Here is a 19,158-nt window from a genome sequence, read left to right as displayed (position 1 = left end):
TGAACCTTCGCTGCATTCCCTCAATAGCAAGAACGTCCTTCCTCAGATTAGGAGACCAAAACTGAACACAATATTCCAAGTGAGGCCTCACCAAGGCCCTGTACAACTGCAGTAAGATCTCCCTGTTCCTATACTCAAATCCCCTAGCTGTGAAGGCCAACATACCATTTGCCTTCTTCACCGCCTGCTGTAGCTGCATGCCAACTTTCAATGACTGATGAACCATGACACCCAGGTCTCGTTGCACCTCCCCCTTTCCTAATCTGCTGCCATTCAGATAATATTCAGAGAAGGTTCACTCAGTTGATTCCGGGGATAAGGGGGTTGACTTATGAGGAAAGGTTGAGTAGGTTGGGCCTCTACTCATTGGAATTTAGAAGAATGAGAGGTGATCTTATTGAGACGTATAAGATTATAAGGGGGCTTGACAAGGTGGATGCAGAGAGGATGTTTCCACTGATGGGGGAGACTAGAACTAGAGGGCATGATCTTAGAATAAGGAGCCACCCATTTAAAACAGAGATGAGGGGAAATTTCTTCTCTGAGGGTTGTAGATCTGTGGAATTCGCTGCCTCAGAGAGCTGTGGAAGCTGGGACATTGAATAAATTTAAGACAGAAATAGACAGTTTCTTAAACGATAAGGGGTTATGGGGAACGGGCGGGGAAGTGGAGCTGAGTCCATGATCAGATCAGCCATGATCTTATTGAATGGCGGAGCAGGCTCGAGGAGCCCTATGGCCTACTCCTGCTCCTATTTCTTATGTTCTTATGTTCTTAGCGAGCATCAACCTCACAAGGGAGATGGGAAGGTTTCCACAGAGTTGCTGCTTCCAAATAGAATGAGAGGATTGGGCTCATTCTTATAAAAATAAAAATGCAAATTCTTACTCGTTCAGACTCTTCAACACAAATGAAGACTTCATTAATTAAATGAGGGTGTGGAGACTATATTTTAAATGTTTTGATATTGAACAGTAACTATACTGGCATTTCGCCCCGTGCAGTCAATTGATTAAAGGCTTCGTAGTGGTTCCGCACTTCCATCTTTTTCCTGTCTACCGCAGGTCTGCTCCGTGGTAACCACACAAAGTGATGGTTCTTCATTTTTGACATGTCAGTCAGTGAGTTGGAGGCGAGGCGGGACAGGACCAAAACGACAACAGTCGGAGTACCCGAGTACAGCGGGATGAATTCTCCAGCAACATGCAGTGGGTGGGCGATGGTTACACAATACAAACATACAAACCATGTGCGTCAAATTAATCCCAGTCACTTCATCATCATCATAGGCAGCTCCTCGAAACGAGGATGACTTGCTTCCACCTCAAAAAAGGATGAGTTCACAGGTGTTTCAATGAAGGACCTAATATTCCAGATCCCGAACTACATCCTCAAGGGTGGAAGATGCCTGTGCGTGGATTTTTTTAACGTGGGGTGGCCATTGCACTCCAGTCACCACACGGGCTTGACAGAGCTAGGTCTTTGTCCAGTGACAAGGATTAACCAAGACGACTGGAGACCAGCTGTGCTGCACGGACCTAGTGCGCACACAAATTGCAGTGTGGGCTGGCTCGTGCTGTCCCTGGGCCCCGATCACATCCCTCTACAGCCTCTTGCCACTCCTTCGCCCTGACCTCGCCGCTCCTGCTATATCTGCCCACGCTCCAACCACCGACCTGGACCTTAATGACGTCACTCTTCGCTGCCGTCGCCCTCCTACACCAGCTTGCATTGCTCCCTGGAGTGGCCTGCCTTCACGCTGCACCTGGGGCCTCCACGCTGCTCCTGTTATGGCACTTACAGCAGTGCTGTCTGCAGGAGTGATTGGCGGGGGAATTAACCACTCATCTGCATTCTGGTCGGGAATAGTGATGTTACTATTTTAATGGTATGATCATTTAAGTCTTTTTAATTCGTTTGCAAAATGTTGGGGTTTCCCTGAAGTTTCAAAAAAAAAGTGCTTGTTTTTACCCTTCAATTTGACCTCGTGCCAGCTGGCTGGTCAATGCGATTCGAGAGTTATACCTCTCACTGTGGGTCATATCCAGCAACTGATGGTCACAGCTAGCACATTCTGTTGGCATTGCACAAGTCCCAGGAATATGTGGCCATCTCCAGACTAAGAACAAGAGGAGGCCATTCAGCCCATTGAGCCTGTTCCGCCATTCAGTTAGCTCATGGCTGATCTGTATTTTGACTCCATTTACCTGCCTTGGGTCCGTAACTCTTTAATAGACTTGTCGAACAAAAATCTAGCAATCTCAGTTTTGACATTTTCAATTAGCCTCAACAGCTTTTGGGGGGAGAGAGTTCCAGATTTCCACTGCTCTTTATGTGAAGATGCTTCAGACTTCAACACTGAACAGCCTGGCTCTAACTTTAAGCTTGTGTCCCCTTGTTCTGGATCTCCCACCAGAGGGAAGAGTTTCTATCTATCTCTACCCATTCAAATCATAGAATGGCAAAAAGAAAAGACTGCATTTATATAGCACCTTTCACGACCACCGGACATCTTAAAGAACTTTATAGCCAAAGAAGTACTTTTGGAGTGTAGTCACTGTTGTAATGTGGAAAACGCAGCACCCAACTTGCGCACAGCAAGCTCCCACAAACAGCAGTGTGATAATGACCAGATAATCTGTTTTTGTTATGTTGATTGAGGGATAAATATTGGCCAGGACACCGGGGATAACTCCCCTGCTCTTCTTCGAAATAGTGCCATGTGATCTTTTGCATCCACCTGAGAGGGCAGACTGGGCCTCAGTTTAACCTCTCATCCGAAAGATGACACTTCTGACAGTGCAGCACTCCCTCAGCACTGCACTGGAGTGTCGGCCTAGATTTTTTTTTTGAATGTGCTCAAGTTCCTGGAGTGGTTCTTGAACCCACAAACTTCTGACTCAGAGGTGAGTGTGCTACCCACTGAGTCACGGCTGACACGGTAACAGCACAGAAGGAGACCATTCGATCCGTTGAGCCCGTGCCGGCTCTCTGCAAGAGCATGTCAGCTAGTCCCACTCCCACACACTTTTCCTGTAGCCTTGCATATTTTTTTCCATCAGATACTTATCCCTTTTGAAAGCGATGATTGAATCTGCCTCCACCACCCTTTCAGGCAGCGCAGTTCAGATCCTAACCACTTGCTGCGTAAACAAATTTTTCTCATGTCGCCTTTGGTTCTTTTGCCAATCACCTTAAATCTCTGTCCTCTGGTTCTCGACCCTTCCACCAATGGGAACAGTTTCTCTCTATCGACTTAATTGCAATCAGGTTGGGCAATTAAAGTGCTCCCCGATCGGACATTGTTCCTGCAGGATTGGGTTGATGGACATCTCTTGCAATCCGATGCTTTGCACAGCACTGCCTACTTAAGATGAGGAAACTCAGTGACAATGTTCATTTTAGAATCATAGAATGATACAGCACAGAAGGAGGCTGTTTAGCCCATCGTGTCTGTGCTGGAAAGAAGGCAAAACTGCAAGTGTTACAAAAGGGATTTTATCTTTATACACCATCCAGACATTGGGTAAAGTGGAACTGCATTTGGAAATAAACACTTCTTTATTACTTCATCTCTTTCAACTTCTCTTTTATTGCAAGAGAGTTGAAGTACAAGAGTAAAGAAGTCTTGCTACAATTGTACAGGGCCTTAGTGAGACCACACCTGCAGTACTGTGCACAGTTTTGGTCTCCTTATCTAAGGAAGGATGTACTTGCCTTAGAGACGGTGCAACGAAGGTTGACTAGATTGATCCCTGCGATGAGAGGGTTGTCCTATGAGGAGAGATTGAGTAGATTGGGCCGATACTCTGGAGTTTTGAAGAATGAAAGGTGATCTCATTGAAACATACAAGATTCTGAGGGGGGATTGACAGGGTAGATGCCGAGAGGTTGTTTCCCCCGACTGGAGTGTCTAGAACCAGGGGACACAGTCTCAGGATAAAGGATCGGCCTATTAAAGACTGAGATGAGGAGGAATGTCTTCAATTAGATGATTCTCTGCCCCAAATGATGCTGAGTCTCTGAATATATTCAAGTCTGAGATCAATAGATGTTTGGACTCTAGAGAAATCAAGGGATTTGCAGATCAGGCAGGAAAGTGGAGTTGAGGTCGATGATCAGCCATGATCTTATTGAATGGCGGAGTGGGCTCGAGGGGCCTTATGGCCTGCTCCTGCTCCAAATTCTTATGTTCTTATGTTCTACCTGCTCTGTCTAGACCTCTCATGATTCCTCTATCCGATCTCCTCTCAACCTTTTCTGCTCTAAGGAGAACAACCCCAGCTTTTCCAGTCTCTCCTCGTAACTGGAACCATTCTTGTAAATCTTTTCTGCACCCTCTCCAAGGCCTTTCGCATCCAGAATTTGACACAACTGAGGCCGAATCAGTGTTTTATAAAGGTTCATCATAACTTCCATGCTTTTGTACTCTGTGCCTCTATTTATGCAGCCCAGGATCCCGTAAGCTTTTTTAACCGCTTTCTCAACCTGCCCTGCCACCATCAGTGATTTGTGCACATATACCCCTAGATCTCTCTGTTCTTGCACCCGCTTTTGAATTGTATCCTTTAGTTTATATTGCCTCTCCTCATTCTTCCCACCAAAATGTATCATTTCGCACTTTTCTGCGTTAAATTTCATCTCCCATGTGTCCACCCATTCCACCAGCCTGTTTATGTCTTCTTGAAGTCTATCACTATCCTTCTTTGGCAGTCCTCGGAGTCTAATATGAGTTGTCAGGTGATGAGTCTAATGCGGGACCTATATCTCTGTCATAGGTGGGGCAAACGGTGGTTGGAGGGACGGGTGGGTTGGGTGCTTGGGTTGTCATGCGCTCCTTGCGCTGTCTGTGCTTGGCTTCCACGTGCTCCCGGCGAAGAGACTCAAAGTGTTCAGCGCCTGCCCGGATGCTTCTCCTTCACTTTGAGCGGTCATGGGCCAGGGAATCCCAGGTATCGATGGGGATGTTACACTTTTTCAAGGAGGCTTTGAGGGTGTCCTTGAAGCATTTCTTCTGCCCGCCTGGGGCTCGCTTGCCGTGTTGGAGCTCTGAGTAGAGCGTTTGTTTTGGGAGACTAGTATCGGGCATGCGGACAATGTGGCCCGTCCAGATTGAGGGTGAGGAAGTTGTGTCAGAAACAAGCGTACTATGCTTAAACAAAGGGGACTACAGTGGGATGAGGGCAGAATTTGCTAAAGTAGACTGGAAACACAGACTAAACGGTGGCACAATTGAGGAACAGTGGAGGACTTTTAAGGAGCTCTTTCATAGTGCGCAACAAAAATATATTCCAGTGAAAGAGAAGGGATAACCAGCCGTGGATAACCAAGGAAATAAAGGAGAGTATCAAATCAAAGACCAATGCGTATAAGGTGGCCAAGGTTAGTGGGAAACTAGAAGATTGGGAAAATTTTAAACTACAGCAAAGAATGACTAAAAAAGCAATAAAGAAAGGAAAGGTAGATTACGAAGGTAAACTTGCACAAAACATAAAAACAGATAGTAAAAGCTTTTACAGATATATAAAACGGAAAAGAGTGACTAAAGTAAATGTTGGTCCCTTAGAAGATGAGAAGGGGGATTTAATAATGGGAAATGTGGAAATGGCTGAGACTTTAAACAATTTTTGCTTCGGTCTTCACAGTGGAAGACACAAAAACCATGCCAAAAATTGCTGGTCACAGGAATGTGGGAAGGGAGGACCTTGAGACAATCACTATCACTAGGGGGGTAGTGCTGGACAGGCTAATGGGACTCAAGGTAGACAAAGTCCCCTGGTCCTGATGAAATGCATCCCAGGGTATTAAAAGAGATGGCGGAAGTTATAGCAGATGCATTCATTATAATCTACCAAAATTCTCTGGACTCTGGGGAGGTACCAGCGGATTGGAAAGCAGCTAATGTAACGCCTCTGTTTAAAAAAGGGGGCAGACAAAAGGCAGGTAACTATAGGCCGGTTAGTTTAACATCTGTAGTGGGGAAAATGCTTGAAACTATCATTAAGGAAGAAATAGCGGGACATCTAGATAGGAATAGTGCAATCAAGCAGACGCAGCATGGATTCATGAAGGGGAAATCATGTTTAACTAACTTACTGGAATTCTTTGAGGATATAACTAGCATGGTGGATAGAGGTGTACCGATGGATGTGGTGTATTTAGATTTCCAAAAGGCTTTCGATAAGGTGCCACACAAAAGGTTACTGCAGAAGATAGAGGTACGCGGAGTCAGAGGAAATGTATTAGCATGGATAGAGAATTGGTTGGCGAACAGAAAGCAGAGAATCAGGATAAATGGGTCCTTTTCGGGTTGGACATCGGTGGTTAGTGGTGTGCCACAGGGTCGGTGCTGGGACCACAACTGTTTACAATATACATAGATGACCTGGAAGAGGGGAGAGAGTGTAGTGTAACAAAATTTGCAGATGACACAAAGATTAGTGGGAAAGCGGGTTGTGCAGAGGACACAGAGAGGCTGCAAAGAGATTTGGATAGGTTAAGCGAATGGGCTAAGGTTTGGCAGATGGAATACAATGTCGGAAAGTGTGAGGTCATCCACCTGGGGGAAAAAAACAGTAAAAGGGAATATTATTTGAATGGGGAGAAATTACAACATGCTGAGGTGCAGAGGGACCTGGGGGTCCTTGTGCATGAATCCCAAAAAGTTAGTTTGCAGGTGCAGCAGATAATCAGGAAGGCGAATGGAATGTTGGCCTTCATTGCGAGAGGGATGGAGTACAAAAGCAGGGAGGTCCTGCTGCAACTGTATAGGGTATTGGTAAGGCCGCACCTGGAGTACTGCGTGCAGTTTTGGTCACCTTACTTAAGGAAGGATATACTGGTTTTGGAAGGGGTACAGAGACGATTCACTAGGCTGATTCCGGAGATGAGGGGGTTACCTTATGATGATAGATTGAGTAGACTGGGTCTTTACTCGTTGGAGTTCAGAAGGATGAGGGGTGATCTTATAGAAACATTTAAAATAATGAAAGGGATAGACAAGATAGAGGCGGAGAGGTTGTTTCCACTGGTCGGGGACACTAGAACTCGGGGGAGCCAATTTAAAACCGAGTTGAGAAGAAATTTCTTCTCCCAGAGGGTTGTGAATCTGTGGAATTCTCTGCCCAAGGAAGCAGTTGAGGCTAGCTCATTGAATGTATTCAAGTCACAGATAGATAGATTTTTAACCAATAAGGGAATTAAGGGTTATGGGGAGCGGGCGGGTAAGTGGAGCTGAGTCCACGGCCAGATCAGCCATGATCTTATTGAATGGCGGAGCAGGCTCGAGGGGCTAGATGGCCTACTCCTGTTCCTAATTCTTATGTTCATCGGAGCTGATAGAGCGTAGTCAATGCTTCGATGCTCGCCTGAGTGAGAACACTGACGTTGGTGCGCCTATCCTGCCAATAAATTTGCAGGTTCTTGCAGAGGCAGCGTTGGTGGTACTTCTCCAGTGCTTTGAGGTGCGATAGTCCATGTCTCTGAAACATATAGGAGGGCGGGTATCACGACTGCTCTGTAAACCATGAGCTTGGTGCTGGGTTTGAGGTCCTGGTCTTCAAACACTCAGGTGACCTAAGGCTGCACTGGCACACTGAAGGCGGTGTTGGACTTCGTTATCAACGTCTGCCCTTGTTGACAGTAGGCGCCCGAGGTATGGGAAATGGTTCACGTTGTCCAAGGCCTCGTCGTGGATCTTGATAATCGGGGGGCAGATTAGTAGAGGACCTTTGTCTTATGGATGTTTAGTGTAAGGCCCATACTCGTACGTTTCGGTGAAGGTGTTGACGATGGTTTGGAGTTCGAGCTCCGAGTGTGCGCAGACGCAAGCGTCATCTGCATATTGTAATTCAGTGACAGAGGATGGGACGACCTTGGATCTGGACTGGAGGCGACGGAGGTTGAACAGTTTCCCGTGTGTTCTGTAGATTAGCTCCACTCCAGCGAGGAGCTTATTGAGGGTGAGATGGAGCATTGCAGCAAGGAAGATCGAGAAGAGCGTTGGTGCGATGACACAGCCTTGCTTGACCCCGGTCCGCAGGTGTATTGGGTCTGTGGTGGATCAGTTGGTCAGGATCACGGTTTGCATGTCATCGTGAAGCAGGCGGAAGATCGTGACGAACTTTTGAGGGCAGCCGAATTTGAGGAGGACGTTCCATAACCCCTCCCGGTTGACCGTGTCGAAGGCCGAAGGAGGAGAGTATACCAGTGGATCTCAGAGACGCTGTAATCGTGACCGTCAAGAAAGTTGACAAGTCCGATTGCGGTAATTACAGTTGTAATGTCTGCCACAGGGAATGTCATCGCAAGAATCCTCCTCATTTGCCTTCTCCCGGTGGCTGAAGAGCTCCTCCCAGAGTCGCAATGCGGATTTCACCCACTAAGAGGCACAATGGACATGATCTTCAACGCGTGTCAAATCCAAGAAATATGTAGGGAGCAGCAACAGTTTCTTTACATCACTATCCACCTCACTGTTCACTATATTTCCACGTATTGTGTCATCTGCAAATTTTGAAATTGTGCCCTGTACACCCAAGTCTCATCATCATAGGCAGTCCCTTGAAGCGAGGATGACTTGCTTCCACACCAAAAAAGGATGAGTTCACAGGTATTTCAATGAAGGACCTAATATTCCAGGTCCTGAACTATATCGTGAAGGGTGGAAGATGCCTGTGCATGGATTTTTTTAACGTGTGGTGGCCATTGCACACCAGCCACCACATGGGCTTGACAGAGCTAGGTCTTGGTCCAAGATGACTGGAGATTAGCTCTGCTGCATGGACCTAGTGCGCACATATATCGCAGTGTGGGCTGGCCCGTGCTGCCCCTGGGCCCCTGGCCCCGAACTCATCCTTCCGCTGGGCCCGATCACATCTCTCCACAGTTTCTCGTCGCTCCTTCGCCCCGACCTTGCCGCTCCTGCTGTATCTGCCCACGTTCCACTCACTGACCTGGACCTTGATGACGTCACTCTTTGCTGCCATCGCAGCTCGTGCTGCTCCCTGAGGTGGCATACCTCTACGCTGCTCCCAGGCGTCTCACCTCTGCTCCTTTTAAGGCCCTGACCGTGAGAACACATTTAATGTATATTAAACACATTTAAGTCATTTAATGTATATCAAGAAAAGCATTGGACCTCGTACCGAGCCCTGGGGAACACAACTGTATAACTTCCTCCAGTCCGAAATCCTTTCATCATCTTAACCGGCACGGACACGATGGGCCGAATGGCGGCCTCCTGTGTCATAATTTTTCTATGATTCTATGAACCCCTCAATTAGATCACCCATTAATCTTCTAAACTCGAGGGAATACAACCCTAGTCTGTGCAACCTTCCCTCATAATGTAACCCTTTTATCCCCGGTATCTTTCTGGTGAATCTGTGCTGCACCCTCTCCAAGACCAATATATCCTTCCTGCGATGCGGTGCCCAGAGCTGAGCACGATTAGGGTCTAACCAGAGCTCTGTGCAGCTGCAACATAACTTCCATCCCTTTGTATTCCAGACCTCTTGAGATAAAGGCCAGCATTCAATTAGCCTTTTTCATTTATTTTTTGTACCTGTCCTTTTAGTGATTTCTGTACATAGGCCCCGATTTGCTCTGCTCACCCACCGTTCCTCGCTTCTCACCATTTAGAAAATACTCTGATCGATCTTTCGTGGGTCCAAAGTGGATGTTTTCACACTTTCCCCACATTGAACTCCATCTGTCCATTTGCCCAGCCCCGTTGTCAGTGTATAAAACACTGGGATATGGCCATGGAGGAAAGGATGACATCATTAACGAGTCGTGTCATAGTCCGAGAGTTGCAGATCACCACTGCAATTCCCAACAGACTGAGCCCAAAGATGAGGCCAAGTAACATTCAGCCTCCAACATTCCAGATTCATTTACTGCCGTGGTGGGATTTGAACTTGTGTCTCTGGATCATTAGTCCCAGCCTCTGGATTACTAGACCAGTAACATAACCACTATGCTACCGTACCACCGTACAATCACCAAGTGCAGCAAATAGCACAACAATGTCGACACTCTTGTGGCTGTTAGAAATGTATTTTTGTAAAATTATATTACCTATACGCCAAGAATGAGCTCCTGGATATGGACTCAAACACTTGCAGTTTATTAAAAGTTTCAAGCAAGGAAATTGTGCGAAACCTTTATAAACCACTAGTAGGCCCCAGCTGGAGTATTGTGTCCAATTCTGGGCACCACACTTTAGGAAGGATGTCAAGGCCTTGGAGAGGATGCAGAGGGGATTTACTGGAATGGTTCCAGGGATGAGGGACTTCAGTATGTGGAGCGACTGGAGGAGCTGGGATTGTTCTCCTGCGAGCAGAAAAGGGAAAAGGGTGATTTTGTACAAAATCATGAGGAGTTTTGATGGAGTAAATACGGAGAAACTCTGTCCCCTGGCAGGACGGTCAGTAAGCAGAGGTTGCAGAGTTAAGATAATTGGAAAAAGAACTAGAGGAGAGAGGAGGACAAAAATCTTTCTGCAGTGAGTTGTTATCATCTGGAATGCACTGCCTGAAAGGGAGGTGGAAGCAGATTGGGCCGATACTCTCTGGATTTTAGATAATGATCGGTGATCTCATTGAAACGTATAGAATTCTTAGAGGGCTTGTCAGTGCAGATGCTGAGAGGCTGTTCCCCTGGCTGGAGAGTCTCGAACTGGGCAGGACTGAGTTGAGGAGAAACTTCTTCATTCGGAGGGTGGTGAATCTTTGGAATTCTCTACCCCAGAGAGCTGTGGAGGCTCAGTCTTTGAGTATATTCAAGACTGAGATCAATAGATTTTTGGGGATTAAGGGAATTAAGGGATATATGGATAGAGCAGGAAAGTGGAGTTGAGGTAGAAGATCAGCCATGATCTTATTGAATGGCGGAGCAGGCTCGAGGGGCCAAATGGCCGACTCCTGCTCCTATTTCTTATGTTCTTAGATTCAGTAGTAACTTTCAAAAGAGAATTGGATATATCCTTGAAAAAGAAAAAAATTGCAGGGATATGGGGAAAAAGCAGGGGAGTGGGTTAATTGGATATCTCTTTCAAAGAGTCGGCACAGGCACAATGGGCCAAATGGCCTCCTTCAGTGCTCGATGTCCCTAAAGTAATCAAACGCAAACTTTGTGGCATTGAACTCTGTCTGACCCTGTTCTTCCCTCTTGCTTAATCTGTCCTTTCAAAATTGTTTGCACCCTCCATGGTTTATACCTTCCAGCCCAGTGCCATCTGCGCGTTTGAATATTCTCCCCTCTATCCTCCGATCAGAGCCGTTATATCTGGAGTGCAGGGCTCAATCTATGGAGGACCCTCCTTGTCACTGTCCATCAGTCTGAGGATGGTCTCGATTTGTTTTCAGACTTTTCTCAGCAACAGGAGGCAGGTAAAGTCAGACCCGATCAGTCATTTCATGGGGGAGTAGCCCCCACCCCCGGCGGCCCAGCCCCCACCCCCGGCGGGACAGTCCCCAGCCCCCACCCCCGGCGGGATAACCCCCAGCCCCCACCCCCGGCGGGTCAGCTCCCACTCACGGCGTGACAGCTCCAATTCATAACAGAATTACTCCAATTCGAAGGGAAGTTGTTGCTGTTCCTGCTGCAGGGAGACTCCCCGAGAAAATCAATACAGTGGGAGGGGTTAAACAAAATTATGTGAACATTATTATTTTTCCCTCTAAGATGGGTGAGTATTATATAGTCATAGAAATCTACAGCATGGAAGGAGGCCATTTTGGCCCATCGTATTTGTGCTGGCCGACCAAGAGCTATCCAGCCTCATCCTACTTTCCAGCTCTGGGTCCGTAGCCCTGTAGGTCACGGCACTTCAAGTGCACATCCAAGTACTTCTTCAATGTGGTGAGGGTTTCTGCCTCTACCACCTTTCAGACAGACCCCCACCACCCTCTGGGTGAAGACATTTCCCCTCATATCTCCTCTCTATCAATAGTATAACCATGCAAAATGTACAAGGCTGTGTGAAATTAGGGAACGGGTCACGACTGTCCCCTCCCCGCTACCCTGTCGCTTGTGTGTGGGGTTGCTAACCCTCCAGGGTTGTCCCGGAGTCTCCACAAATTGATAATTAATCTCCTAGGCACTGCTGCGGGATACCCAGGAGAATAATCACAGGGGCATTAACAAAAATTGGGTGTTTTATTAACTGTCTTTGAATACTTTCAATATTAATGATTGAATGCGATTAGGTCAAAACCTGCGATGTGTCCTTTTGTGTCAAACTGGTAGGTATGTTCGATTTGTGTTTCCTGAAGCTCCAGAACATCGACGCTGTGTTTCTTCAGTAACCTCTTGAGGTATTCACATTTTGAACGCGAGCTGCCTTCGATGTTAAGTTGGCATATTTGGATGGCTGGGCCTACATGTAGTTTTCTTTGGTGAGGACCGTTCAATTTGTTCGGTTTGCTACTATCACCGGTGTGGAGTATGCACCTGTGAATATGTTCACAGATTGTACCTGGCAGGGGAGTAACCATGATCAAGAAGGTCGTTCTCCCAGGACAAGGCTAGCCCATTGCACTTCGTGATGACGCCTACGATGTCCCCAAACGCGGGATACTCGGCTGCAAAATTTGTAGAGCTGTTGAGGTACGCTCGCGGCCTTCCACGAGAGGTGGGCACCGGAGGGACTGGAGTGCATCATCACCCCCGGCAACCAAATTTTAATTTGATGTTTTTTGCCTAATGTTTAATTTGTTTATTGTGCCGGTTTTAGTGCCAACCCCCCTCACCCCCTCCACCCCTTTTAGCCAGGCGGCACTTGGTACAATTTGTGTTTTTAGTGCCCTCACAAAAAAAAAACAAGGGGGCACTTGTTTGAAAGTGTTTGGTGTGCCCCCCCCCCCCCCTTTAATCAGGGGGCACTTGATTTCATTGTTTTCTACAAAATAGTTGTAGAATTGTTGTCTACTGATATAACTAAAATAGTTGTAGAGCTGTTGAGGTACGCTCGCGGCCTTCCGCGAGAGGTGGGCGCCGGAGGGACTGGAGTGCATCATCACCCCCGGCAACCAAATTTTAATTTGACCGTTTAAAGTTTAATTTGTTTAATTTGCCGGTTTTATAAGTTCACTAAAATAATTATGGAGCTGTTCCAGGCACTTGATTTAAAGTTTCTACTCAAATAGTTGTAGAGCTGTTGAGTTGTGAGTGGCTTAGCCAGTCACATAATGTTCACGAGACTCAATAAAACCCCAGCCAGTTGGGTTCGGGGGATCTATGATCAGGCAGGTGGTTGTGAGCCTGGAGGATGAACAGGTAACGTATAGTGTGATTATTAAACTTTTTATTTTAAAATTATTATTTCAAAAAAAAAAATTTTTCCCCAATTGGCCTGGTTTTTATCTGGTTTTTGCCTCTCCCAGGAGATCACATGGCTCCGGTTGGGGTGGAGTGCAGAATGTTTGGGTGCAAGGGGTGTCACAGTTGTGTGGGACGGACTGGTTGGGCAGGGTGCTCTTTACCGGTCTGCCTTTGTTCATTGTTCATAGGTTTATATGTAACCTTCAGGGCTGCTGACTGAGGGCCGTGTGGCTCTTTGTCGGCCGGTGCCACAATTTCTATGTTTCTAAACCTTTGCGAATAAATCAACTAGTTTTTAATCACAATGTGTTGCTATGAATTCTTAAGCAAGAACCCATGAAGCAAATACATTACAATCAGGAGGTCGATTTGGTGACGAGTTCAGTGCCCTGTGAGATGACAATAGTTGTGAATTAAGAGCAAAGATCACAACCGGGTGAGCCACGAGAAGGTTGTCATCATCCACCCCAATATTAGTGAGATAAATGTTGCAGGTATGAAAAAATGGCTGTTTGACAGGACGAGGTGGCTGAATGCAGGAGGTTATGTGATGAAACCTCCAGAAATATGTCTAACTCGGAGTTGTCGGACTGCAACTCTACTTGCACGCTGCGATGTGACCCTGCCTGTCAGCAGTTTGGATGCAGTTATCTGTAGCTTCATGGGATTAGTAATTACCTCCATCGCAAATCCTAATTCTATTTTTATTTCTGAATGCTGCAAGAACAATGGCAGGAAATGTTAAAATCTCCAATGCCCTCACCAAAGTGACAAAGGTGAATCAAATTCAGCGCCTCCCACCTGGAAGCTTGGTTAGCAGGTTACTGCCTGCAGTGTCCTGTCCATTCCAACAGATGGCAGTGTTGACTGCTGGTTGATGAAGAAAAATTGGCCTGTGTGTAATCTTCCTGGCTGACGTCCGATTCTCAAATCCTCGCTGCGGTCTGGTTGTACCATTCCACCTTCAGTTCCCTGACCGCGGTCAGTGGTGTTACTGGAATCCATTCTCTCTTAGTTTCTTTTCTCCCACTCGCCAGTTTGCGTTCCAATTTCTTATCGAGATGTGCTCCTGATACATAGAAACATAGAAAATAGGTGCAGGAGTAGGCCATTCGGCCCTTCGAGCCTGCACCACCATTCAATAAGATCATGGCTGATCATTCACCTCAGTACCTCTTTCCTGCTTTCTCTCCATACCCCTTGATCCCTTTAGCTGTAAGGGCCATATCTAACTCCTCGTGAATATATCTAATGAACTGGCATCAACAACTCTCTGCGGTAGGGAATTCCACAGGTTAACAACTCTGAGTGAAGAAATTTCTCCTCATCTCGGTCCTAAATGGCTTACCCCTTATCCTTAGACTATGTCCCCTGGTTCTGGACTTCCCCAACATCGGGAGCATTCTTCCTGCATCTAATCTGTCCAGTCCATCAGAATTTTATATGTTTCTATGAGATCTCCTCTCATTCTTCTAAAATCCAATGTGTAAAGGCCCAGTCGATCCAGTCTCTCCTCATATGTCAGTCCAGCCATCCTCGGGAATCAATGGCCTCAAGTTTCGCCACAAGTTAGGAGCAACTGGTGTAGAACGGAGTATCTTAGAAATCGGAATTCTCACCATTTAGTTTGCTCCAGTTCTAGTCAGTTAGAACAGTTTCACTTTGGAACAGAATTTTTTTTCAAAAGGGGGCGTGTACGGCCACTTACGCCTGTTTTCAAAGTTTCGTCAGTGAAAACTTACTCCAAACTAACTTAGAATGGAGTAAGTGAAGATTTTTGTACGCTCGAAAAAACCTTGTCTACACTTTAGAAAATCAGGCGTAGGTTACAAATCAGGCGTAGGGAATGGGGGGGGGCGGGGGGTTTAAAGGGAAGTTTACAAACATTAAACACTTCAGTTTTACAAATAAAGAGCCGTCATCAATAATAAATGATAAAAACATCAATAAATCAACCAATAAATCAATCAAAAAAATTAATAAATAATTTTTTTTTAAATCAATAAATAAAACATTTTCTACTTACCGACTGCAGCACCGGGAGCCCTCCAACAGCATGCTGGGATGCCCCCCCCCCCCCCCCCCCCCAGTGTGTCTCTGTCAGTGTCTCTATCTCTCTATCTCTCTGTCTGTCTGTCTGTGTCTCTCATTCTCTGTCTGTCAGTGTCTGTGTTTTTGACAGCGAGGAGAGGGGGAGGAGGAGAAGGAGAAGGGGGAGGGGGTGGGGGGAGGAGGAGAAGGGGGAGGGAGGGGGGAGGAGAAGGGAGAAGGCGGGAGGGAGGAGGAAAAAGGGGGGGAGGGAGAAGGGGGGAAAGGAGGGGGGGAAGGAGGGGGGAGGGGGAGAAGGGGGGGAGGGGGAAGGAGAAGGGGGGGAGAAGGAAGGAGAAGGGGGGGGGGAGAAGGAGAAGGGGAAGGGGGAGGGAGGCTGAACGGGCAGGGCCCATCCCCAGCACCAGATTTACAGGTAGGTGGCGTTGGGTCGGGTCGGGGAAGCGCAGGTCGGGGGGTGGGGGGTGGTGGGAGGGAGGTCGGTTCAGTTCGGGTCGGGGGGAGGGAGGGAGAGGGAGGTCAGGTCGGGGGGAGCGCGGGTCAGGGTCGGGGGGGTGGTGGGAGGGAGGTCGGTTCAGTTCGGGTCAGGGGGAGAGAGGGAGGTCAGGTCGGGTCCAGTCGGAGGGGGGGGGGGGGGGGAGGGGGGGAGCGGGTGTCGGGTCCGGTCCGGAGGGGGGGGGGGGGGGGGGAGTGGGAGTCGGGTCGGGTCCGGGGAGGGGGGAACGGGAGCGGGAGTCGGGTCGGTGTCAGGTCCCGTCCGGGGGGGGGAAGCGGGAGTCGAGTCGGGTCGGGAGGAAGCAGGAGCTGGGCGTGGGAGGAGCCTTATTCACGCAGCCCCAGTGAGGCCATTCGGCCAGGGCTAGGGGCTGCGTGCTTCGGCCCCTCCCACACAGTTTTGGGCGCCTGGAACTACAGCACATGCGCCCCCACTGTAGCGCGCATGTGCAGAGGTCCCGGCACTGTTTTCAGCGCAGGGAGCTGGCTCCGCCCCCTACAGCTCCTGCTGCGCTGCGCCGAGGGCTAGAGGACCTGCAGGGAGGTGGAGAATCAAGTTTTTTTTAGGCGCACTTTGTGGCGCGAAAAACGGGCGTACAGGTCGGGACTGCGCCGTTCTAGGCGCAGCTCGAAACTTGGGCCCAATCTGGTGAACCTTCGCTGCACTCCCTCAATAGCAAGAACGTCCTTCCTCAGATTCGGAGACCAAAACTGAACACAATATTCCAGGTGAGGCCTCACCAAGGCCCTGTACAACTGCAGTAAGACCTCCCTGCTCCTATACTCAAATCCCCTAGCTATGAAGACCAACATACCATTTGCCATCTTCACCGCCTGCTGTACCTGCATGCCAACTTTCAATGACTGATGTACCATGACACCCAGGTCTCGTTGCACCTCCCCTTTTCCTAATCTGCCGCTATTCAGATAATATTCTGCCTTTGTGTTTTTGCCACCAAAGTGGATAACCTCACATTTATCCACATTATACTGCATCTGCCATGCATTTGCCCACTCACCTAACCTGTCCAAGTCACCCTGCAACCTCTTTGCGTCCTCCTCACAGCTCATCCCGCCACTCAGCTTAGTGTCATCTGCAAACTTGGAGATATTACACTCAATTCCCTCATCTAAATCATTGATATATATTGTAAATAGCTTGGGTCCCAGCACTGAGCCCTGCGGCACCCCACTAGTCACTACCTGCCATTCTGAAAAGGACCCGTTTATCCCCGACTCTCTGCTTCCTGTCTGCCAACCAGTTCTCTATCTACGTCAGTAAATTACCCCCAATACCATGCGCTTTAATTTTTCACAACAATCTCTTGTGCGGGACCTTGTCAAAAGCCTTTTGAAAGTCCAAATACACCACATCCAATGGTTCTCTCTTGTCCACTCTGCTAGTTACATCCTCAAAAAAATCGAGAAGATTTGTCAAGCGTGATTTCCCTTTCATAAATGCTGAACAAGTTCTTCCTGTAACACTGAGTGAGTCAATAAGTTGAACAGTTCGCAGGTTATTCCCGTCAAAAGCATTCCCAGAACCTGATGCTTCATCCAGGAATAAAATGCCAATTTATTTAACGCCGTCCTGCGGGCCCTGTAAACTATCTGCTACACCTCTGGGTGAGTGAGACAGACTCCGTGCTTGGAGTCTTAAGACCTCCAATACTCGATCTTTAGGGTCAGTGATATCCGATAGTGGGACAGAAATTGTGGTGTTTCTGTAAGTTAGTAATGCTGTGACTTTCCATTGAAATCACTATTAAATGGGAGGGAGGGGAGCCTGTCACAGAGCGAACTGCGTGTTCTTCGGCCCCGACCTGTGTGAGAACACCACCGCAGGTCGGGGCTATAAATAGAGCTGGAGCGCCAGGCCCTGGAACATCGTGGCAGAGGTGCAGCGAATGAGGGTACGGGGCCCAGAAGAGCTGAGGGCCCAGGGGCAGCACGGGCCAGCCCACACTGCGATATGTGAGCGCACTAGGTCCATGCAGCAGACCTAGCTCTGTCAAGCCCGTGTGGTGGCTGATGTGCAATGGTCTTCACACGTTAAAAAAAATCCACGCACAGGCATCTTCCACCCTTTCAACTGGAGTTCAGGACTGGAACATCGGGTCCTTCATTGAAACATCTGTAAACTCATGTGGAAGCAAGTCATCCTCGTTCGAGGAACCGCCTATTAATGAATCTTTGGGATGTCTCGACTGGTGAGCTGGAGTGTGACTCTCAGAATCAGCAGGGGTCTGTTTGGGATGTACCACTGTTTATCAAGTAGCCACAGAGCGCCACCTGCTGGAGACACATTATGCACGGGCAGCTTTCTTAACACCGAGAACAGGGTAACATGTAAAGTGTTGAAGTCGATTGCGTCATGGCATGGTTAATGGAAACAGGGCCTGTGTCATTTCCCCCTGTGCATCTCCACGGGCTGCCCGCCCAAAAAAGCGCACCTAAAATAATTTCCAACCCTGCTCCATATTATTGCTCGACCCCATATACCTGGATAGTGAACCTCGCAGCCTGCAGCACTGATAGATTCCACAGCAAACAACATTTATCTTCTGAGATGAGCTGGGACTTCACAAGAGGCAATTCTTCATCTCTAAGCCTCGAAACAGGCTCAGTTACAACACGGAATAGCGCCATTCGGTGTTTCCCCTCCACACGAGCAAATAAGTCTAACCACGTTTACCGCCCCCCATCCCCCCACCTCACATCCATGCTCGCATCATCTCATCATTCCCTTTTCCTACATCCACCTAATGAGCAATCTTCACCACGTTTCTGCCTCAATCACTAAACCTGGAAGTGAATTCCACTCCCTCACAGTGGGGAAGTGGGGACTGGAAAATGTGGCGAGGAGTTGAATCAGGAGTGGAGCAGTCCAGTGCAGGTCTGTCACTTTATAACACTGGGGTACAGTACTGGTGGGTACAGGTCTGTCACTGTATAACACTGGGGTACAGTACTGGTGGGTACAAGTCTGTCACTGTATAACACTGGGGTACAGTAATGGTGGGTACAGGTCTGTCACTGTATAGCACTGGTACAGTACTAGTGGGTACAGGTCTGTCACTGTGTAACACTGGGGTACAGTACTGCTGGGTACAGGTCTGTCACTGTATAACACGGGTATAGTACTGGTGGGTGCAGGTCTGTCAGTGTATAACACTGCGGTACAGTACTGGTGGGTGCAGGTCTGTCACTGTATAACACTGGGCTACAGTACTGGTGGGTACAGGTTTGTCACTGTGTAACACTGGGGTACAGTACTGGTGGGTACA

At 48.0% G+C, this 19,158-nt stretch overlaps 1 protein-coding gene and 1 non-coding gene across 3 annotated transcripts in view; both read left to right on the top strand.

Moving 5' to 3' along the window:
• sap30bp (SAP30 binding protein) overlaps positions 1–19,158 on the top strand; it is a 115,100-nt gene that overhangs the window by 16,200 nt on the left and 79,742 nt on the right. The gene's annotated exons all lie outside the window — the stretch shown is intronic.
• LOC139227207 (U1 spliceosomal RNA) lies at positions 12,474–12,634 on the top strand. Its single transcript, XR_011587411.1, has one exon. It is a non-coding gene; the product is annotated as a U1 spliceosomal RNA (small nuclear RNA).

The sequence above is a fragment of the Pristiophorus japonicus genome, chromosome 16 (assembly GCF_044704955.1).
Source record: "Pristiophorus japonicus isolate sPriJap1 chromosome 16, sPriJap1.hap1, whole genome shotgun sequence".
Lineage (NCBI taxonomy): Eukaryota > Metazoa > Chordata > Chondrichthyes > Pristiophoridae > Pristiophorus > Pristiophorus japonicus.
This window is presented reverse-complemented; position numbering and strand designations above follow the sequence as displayed.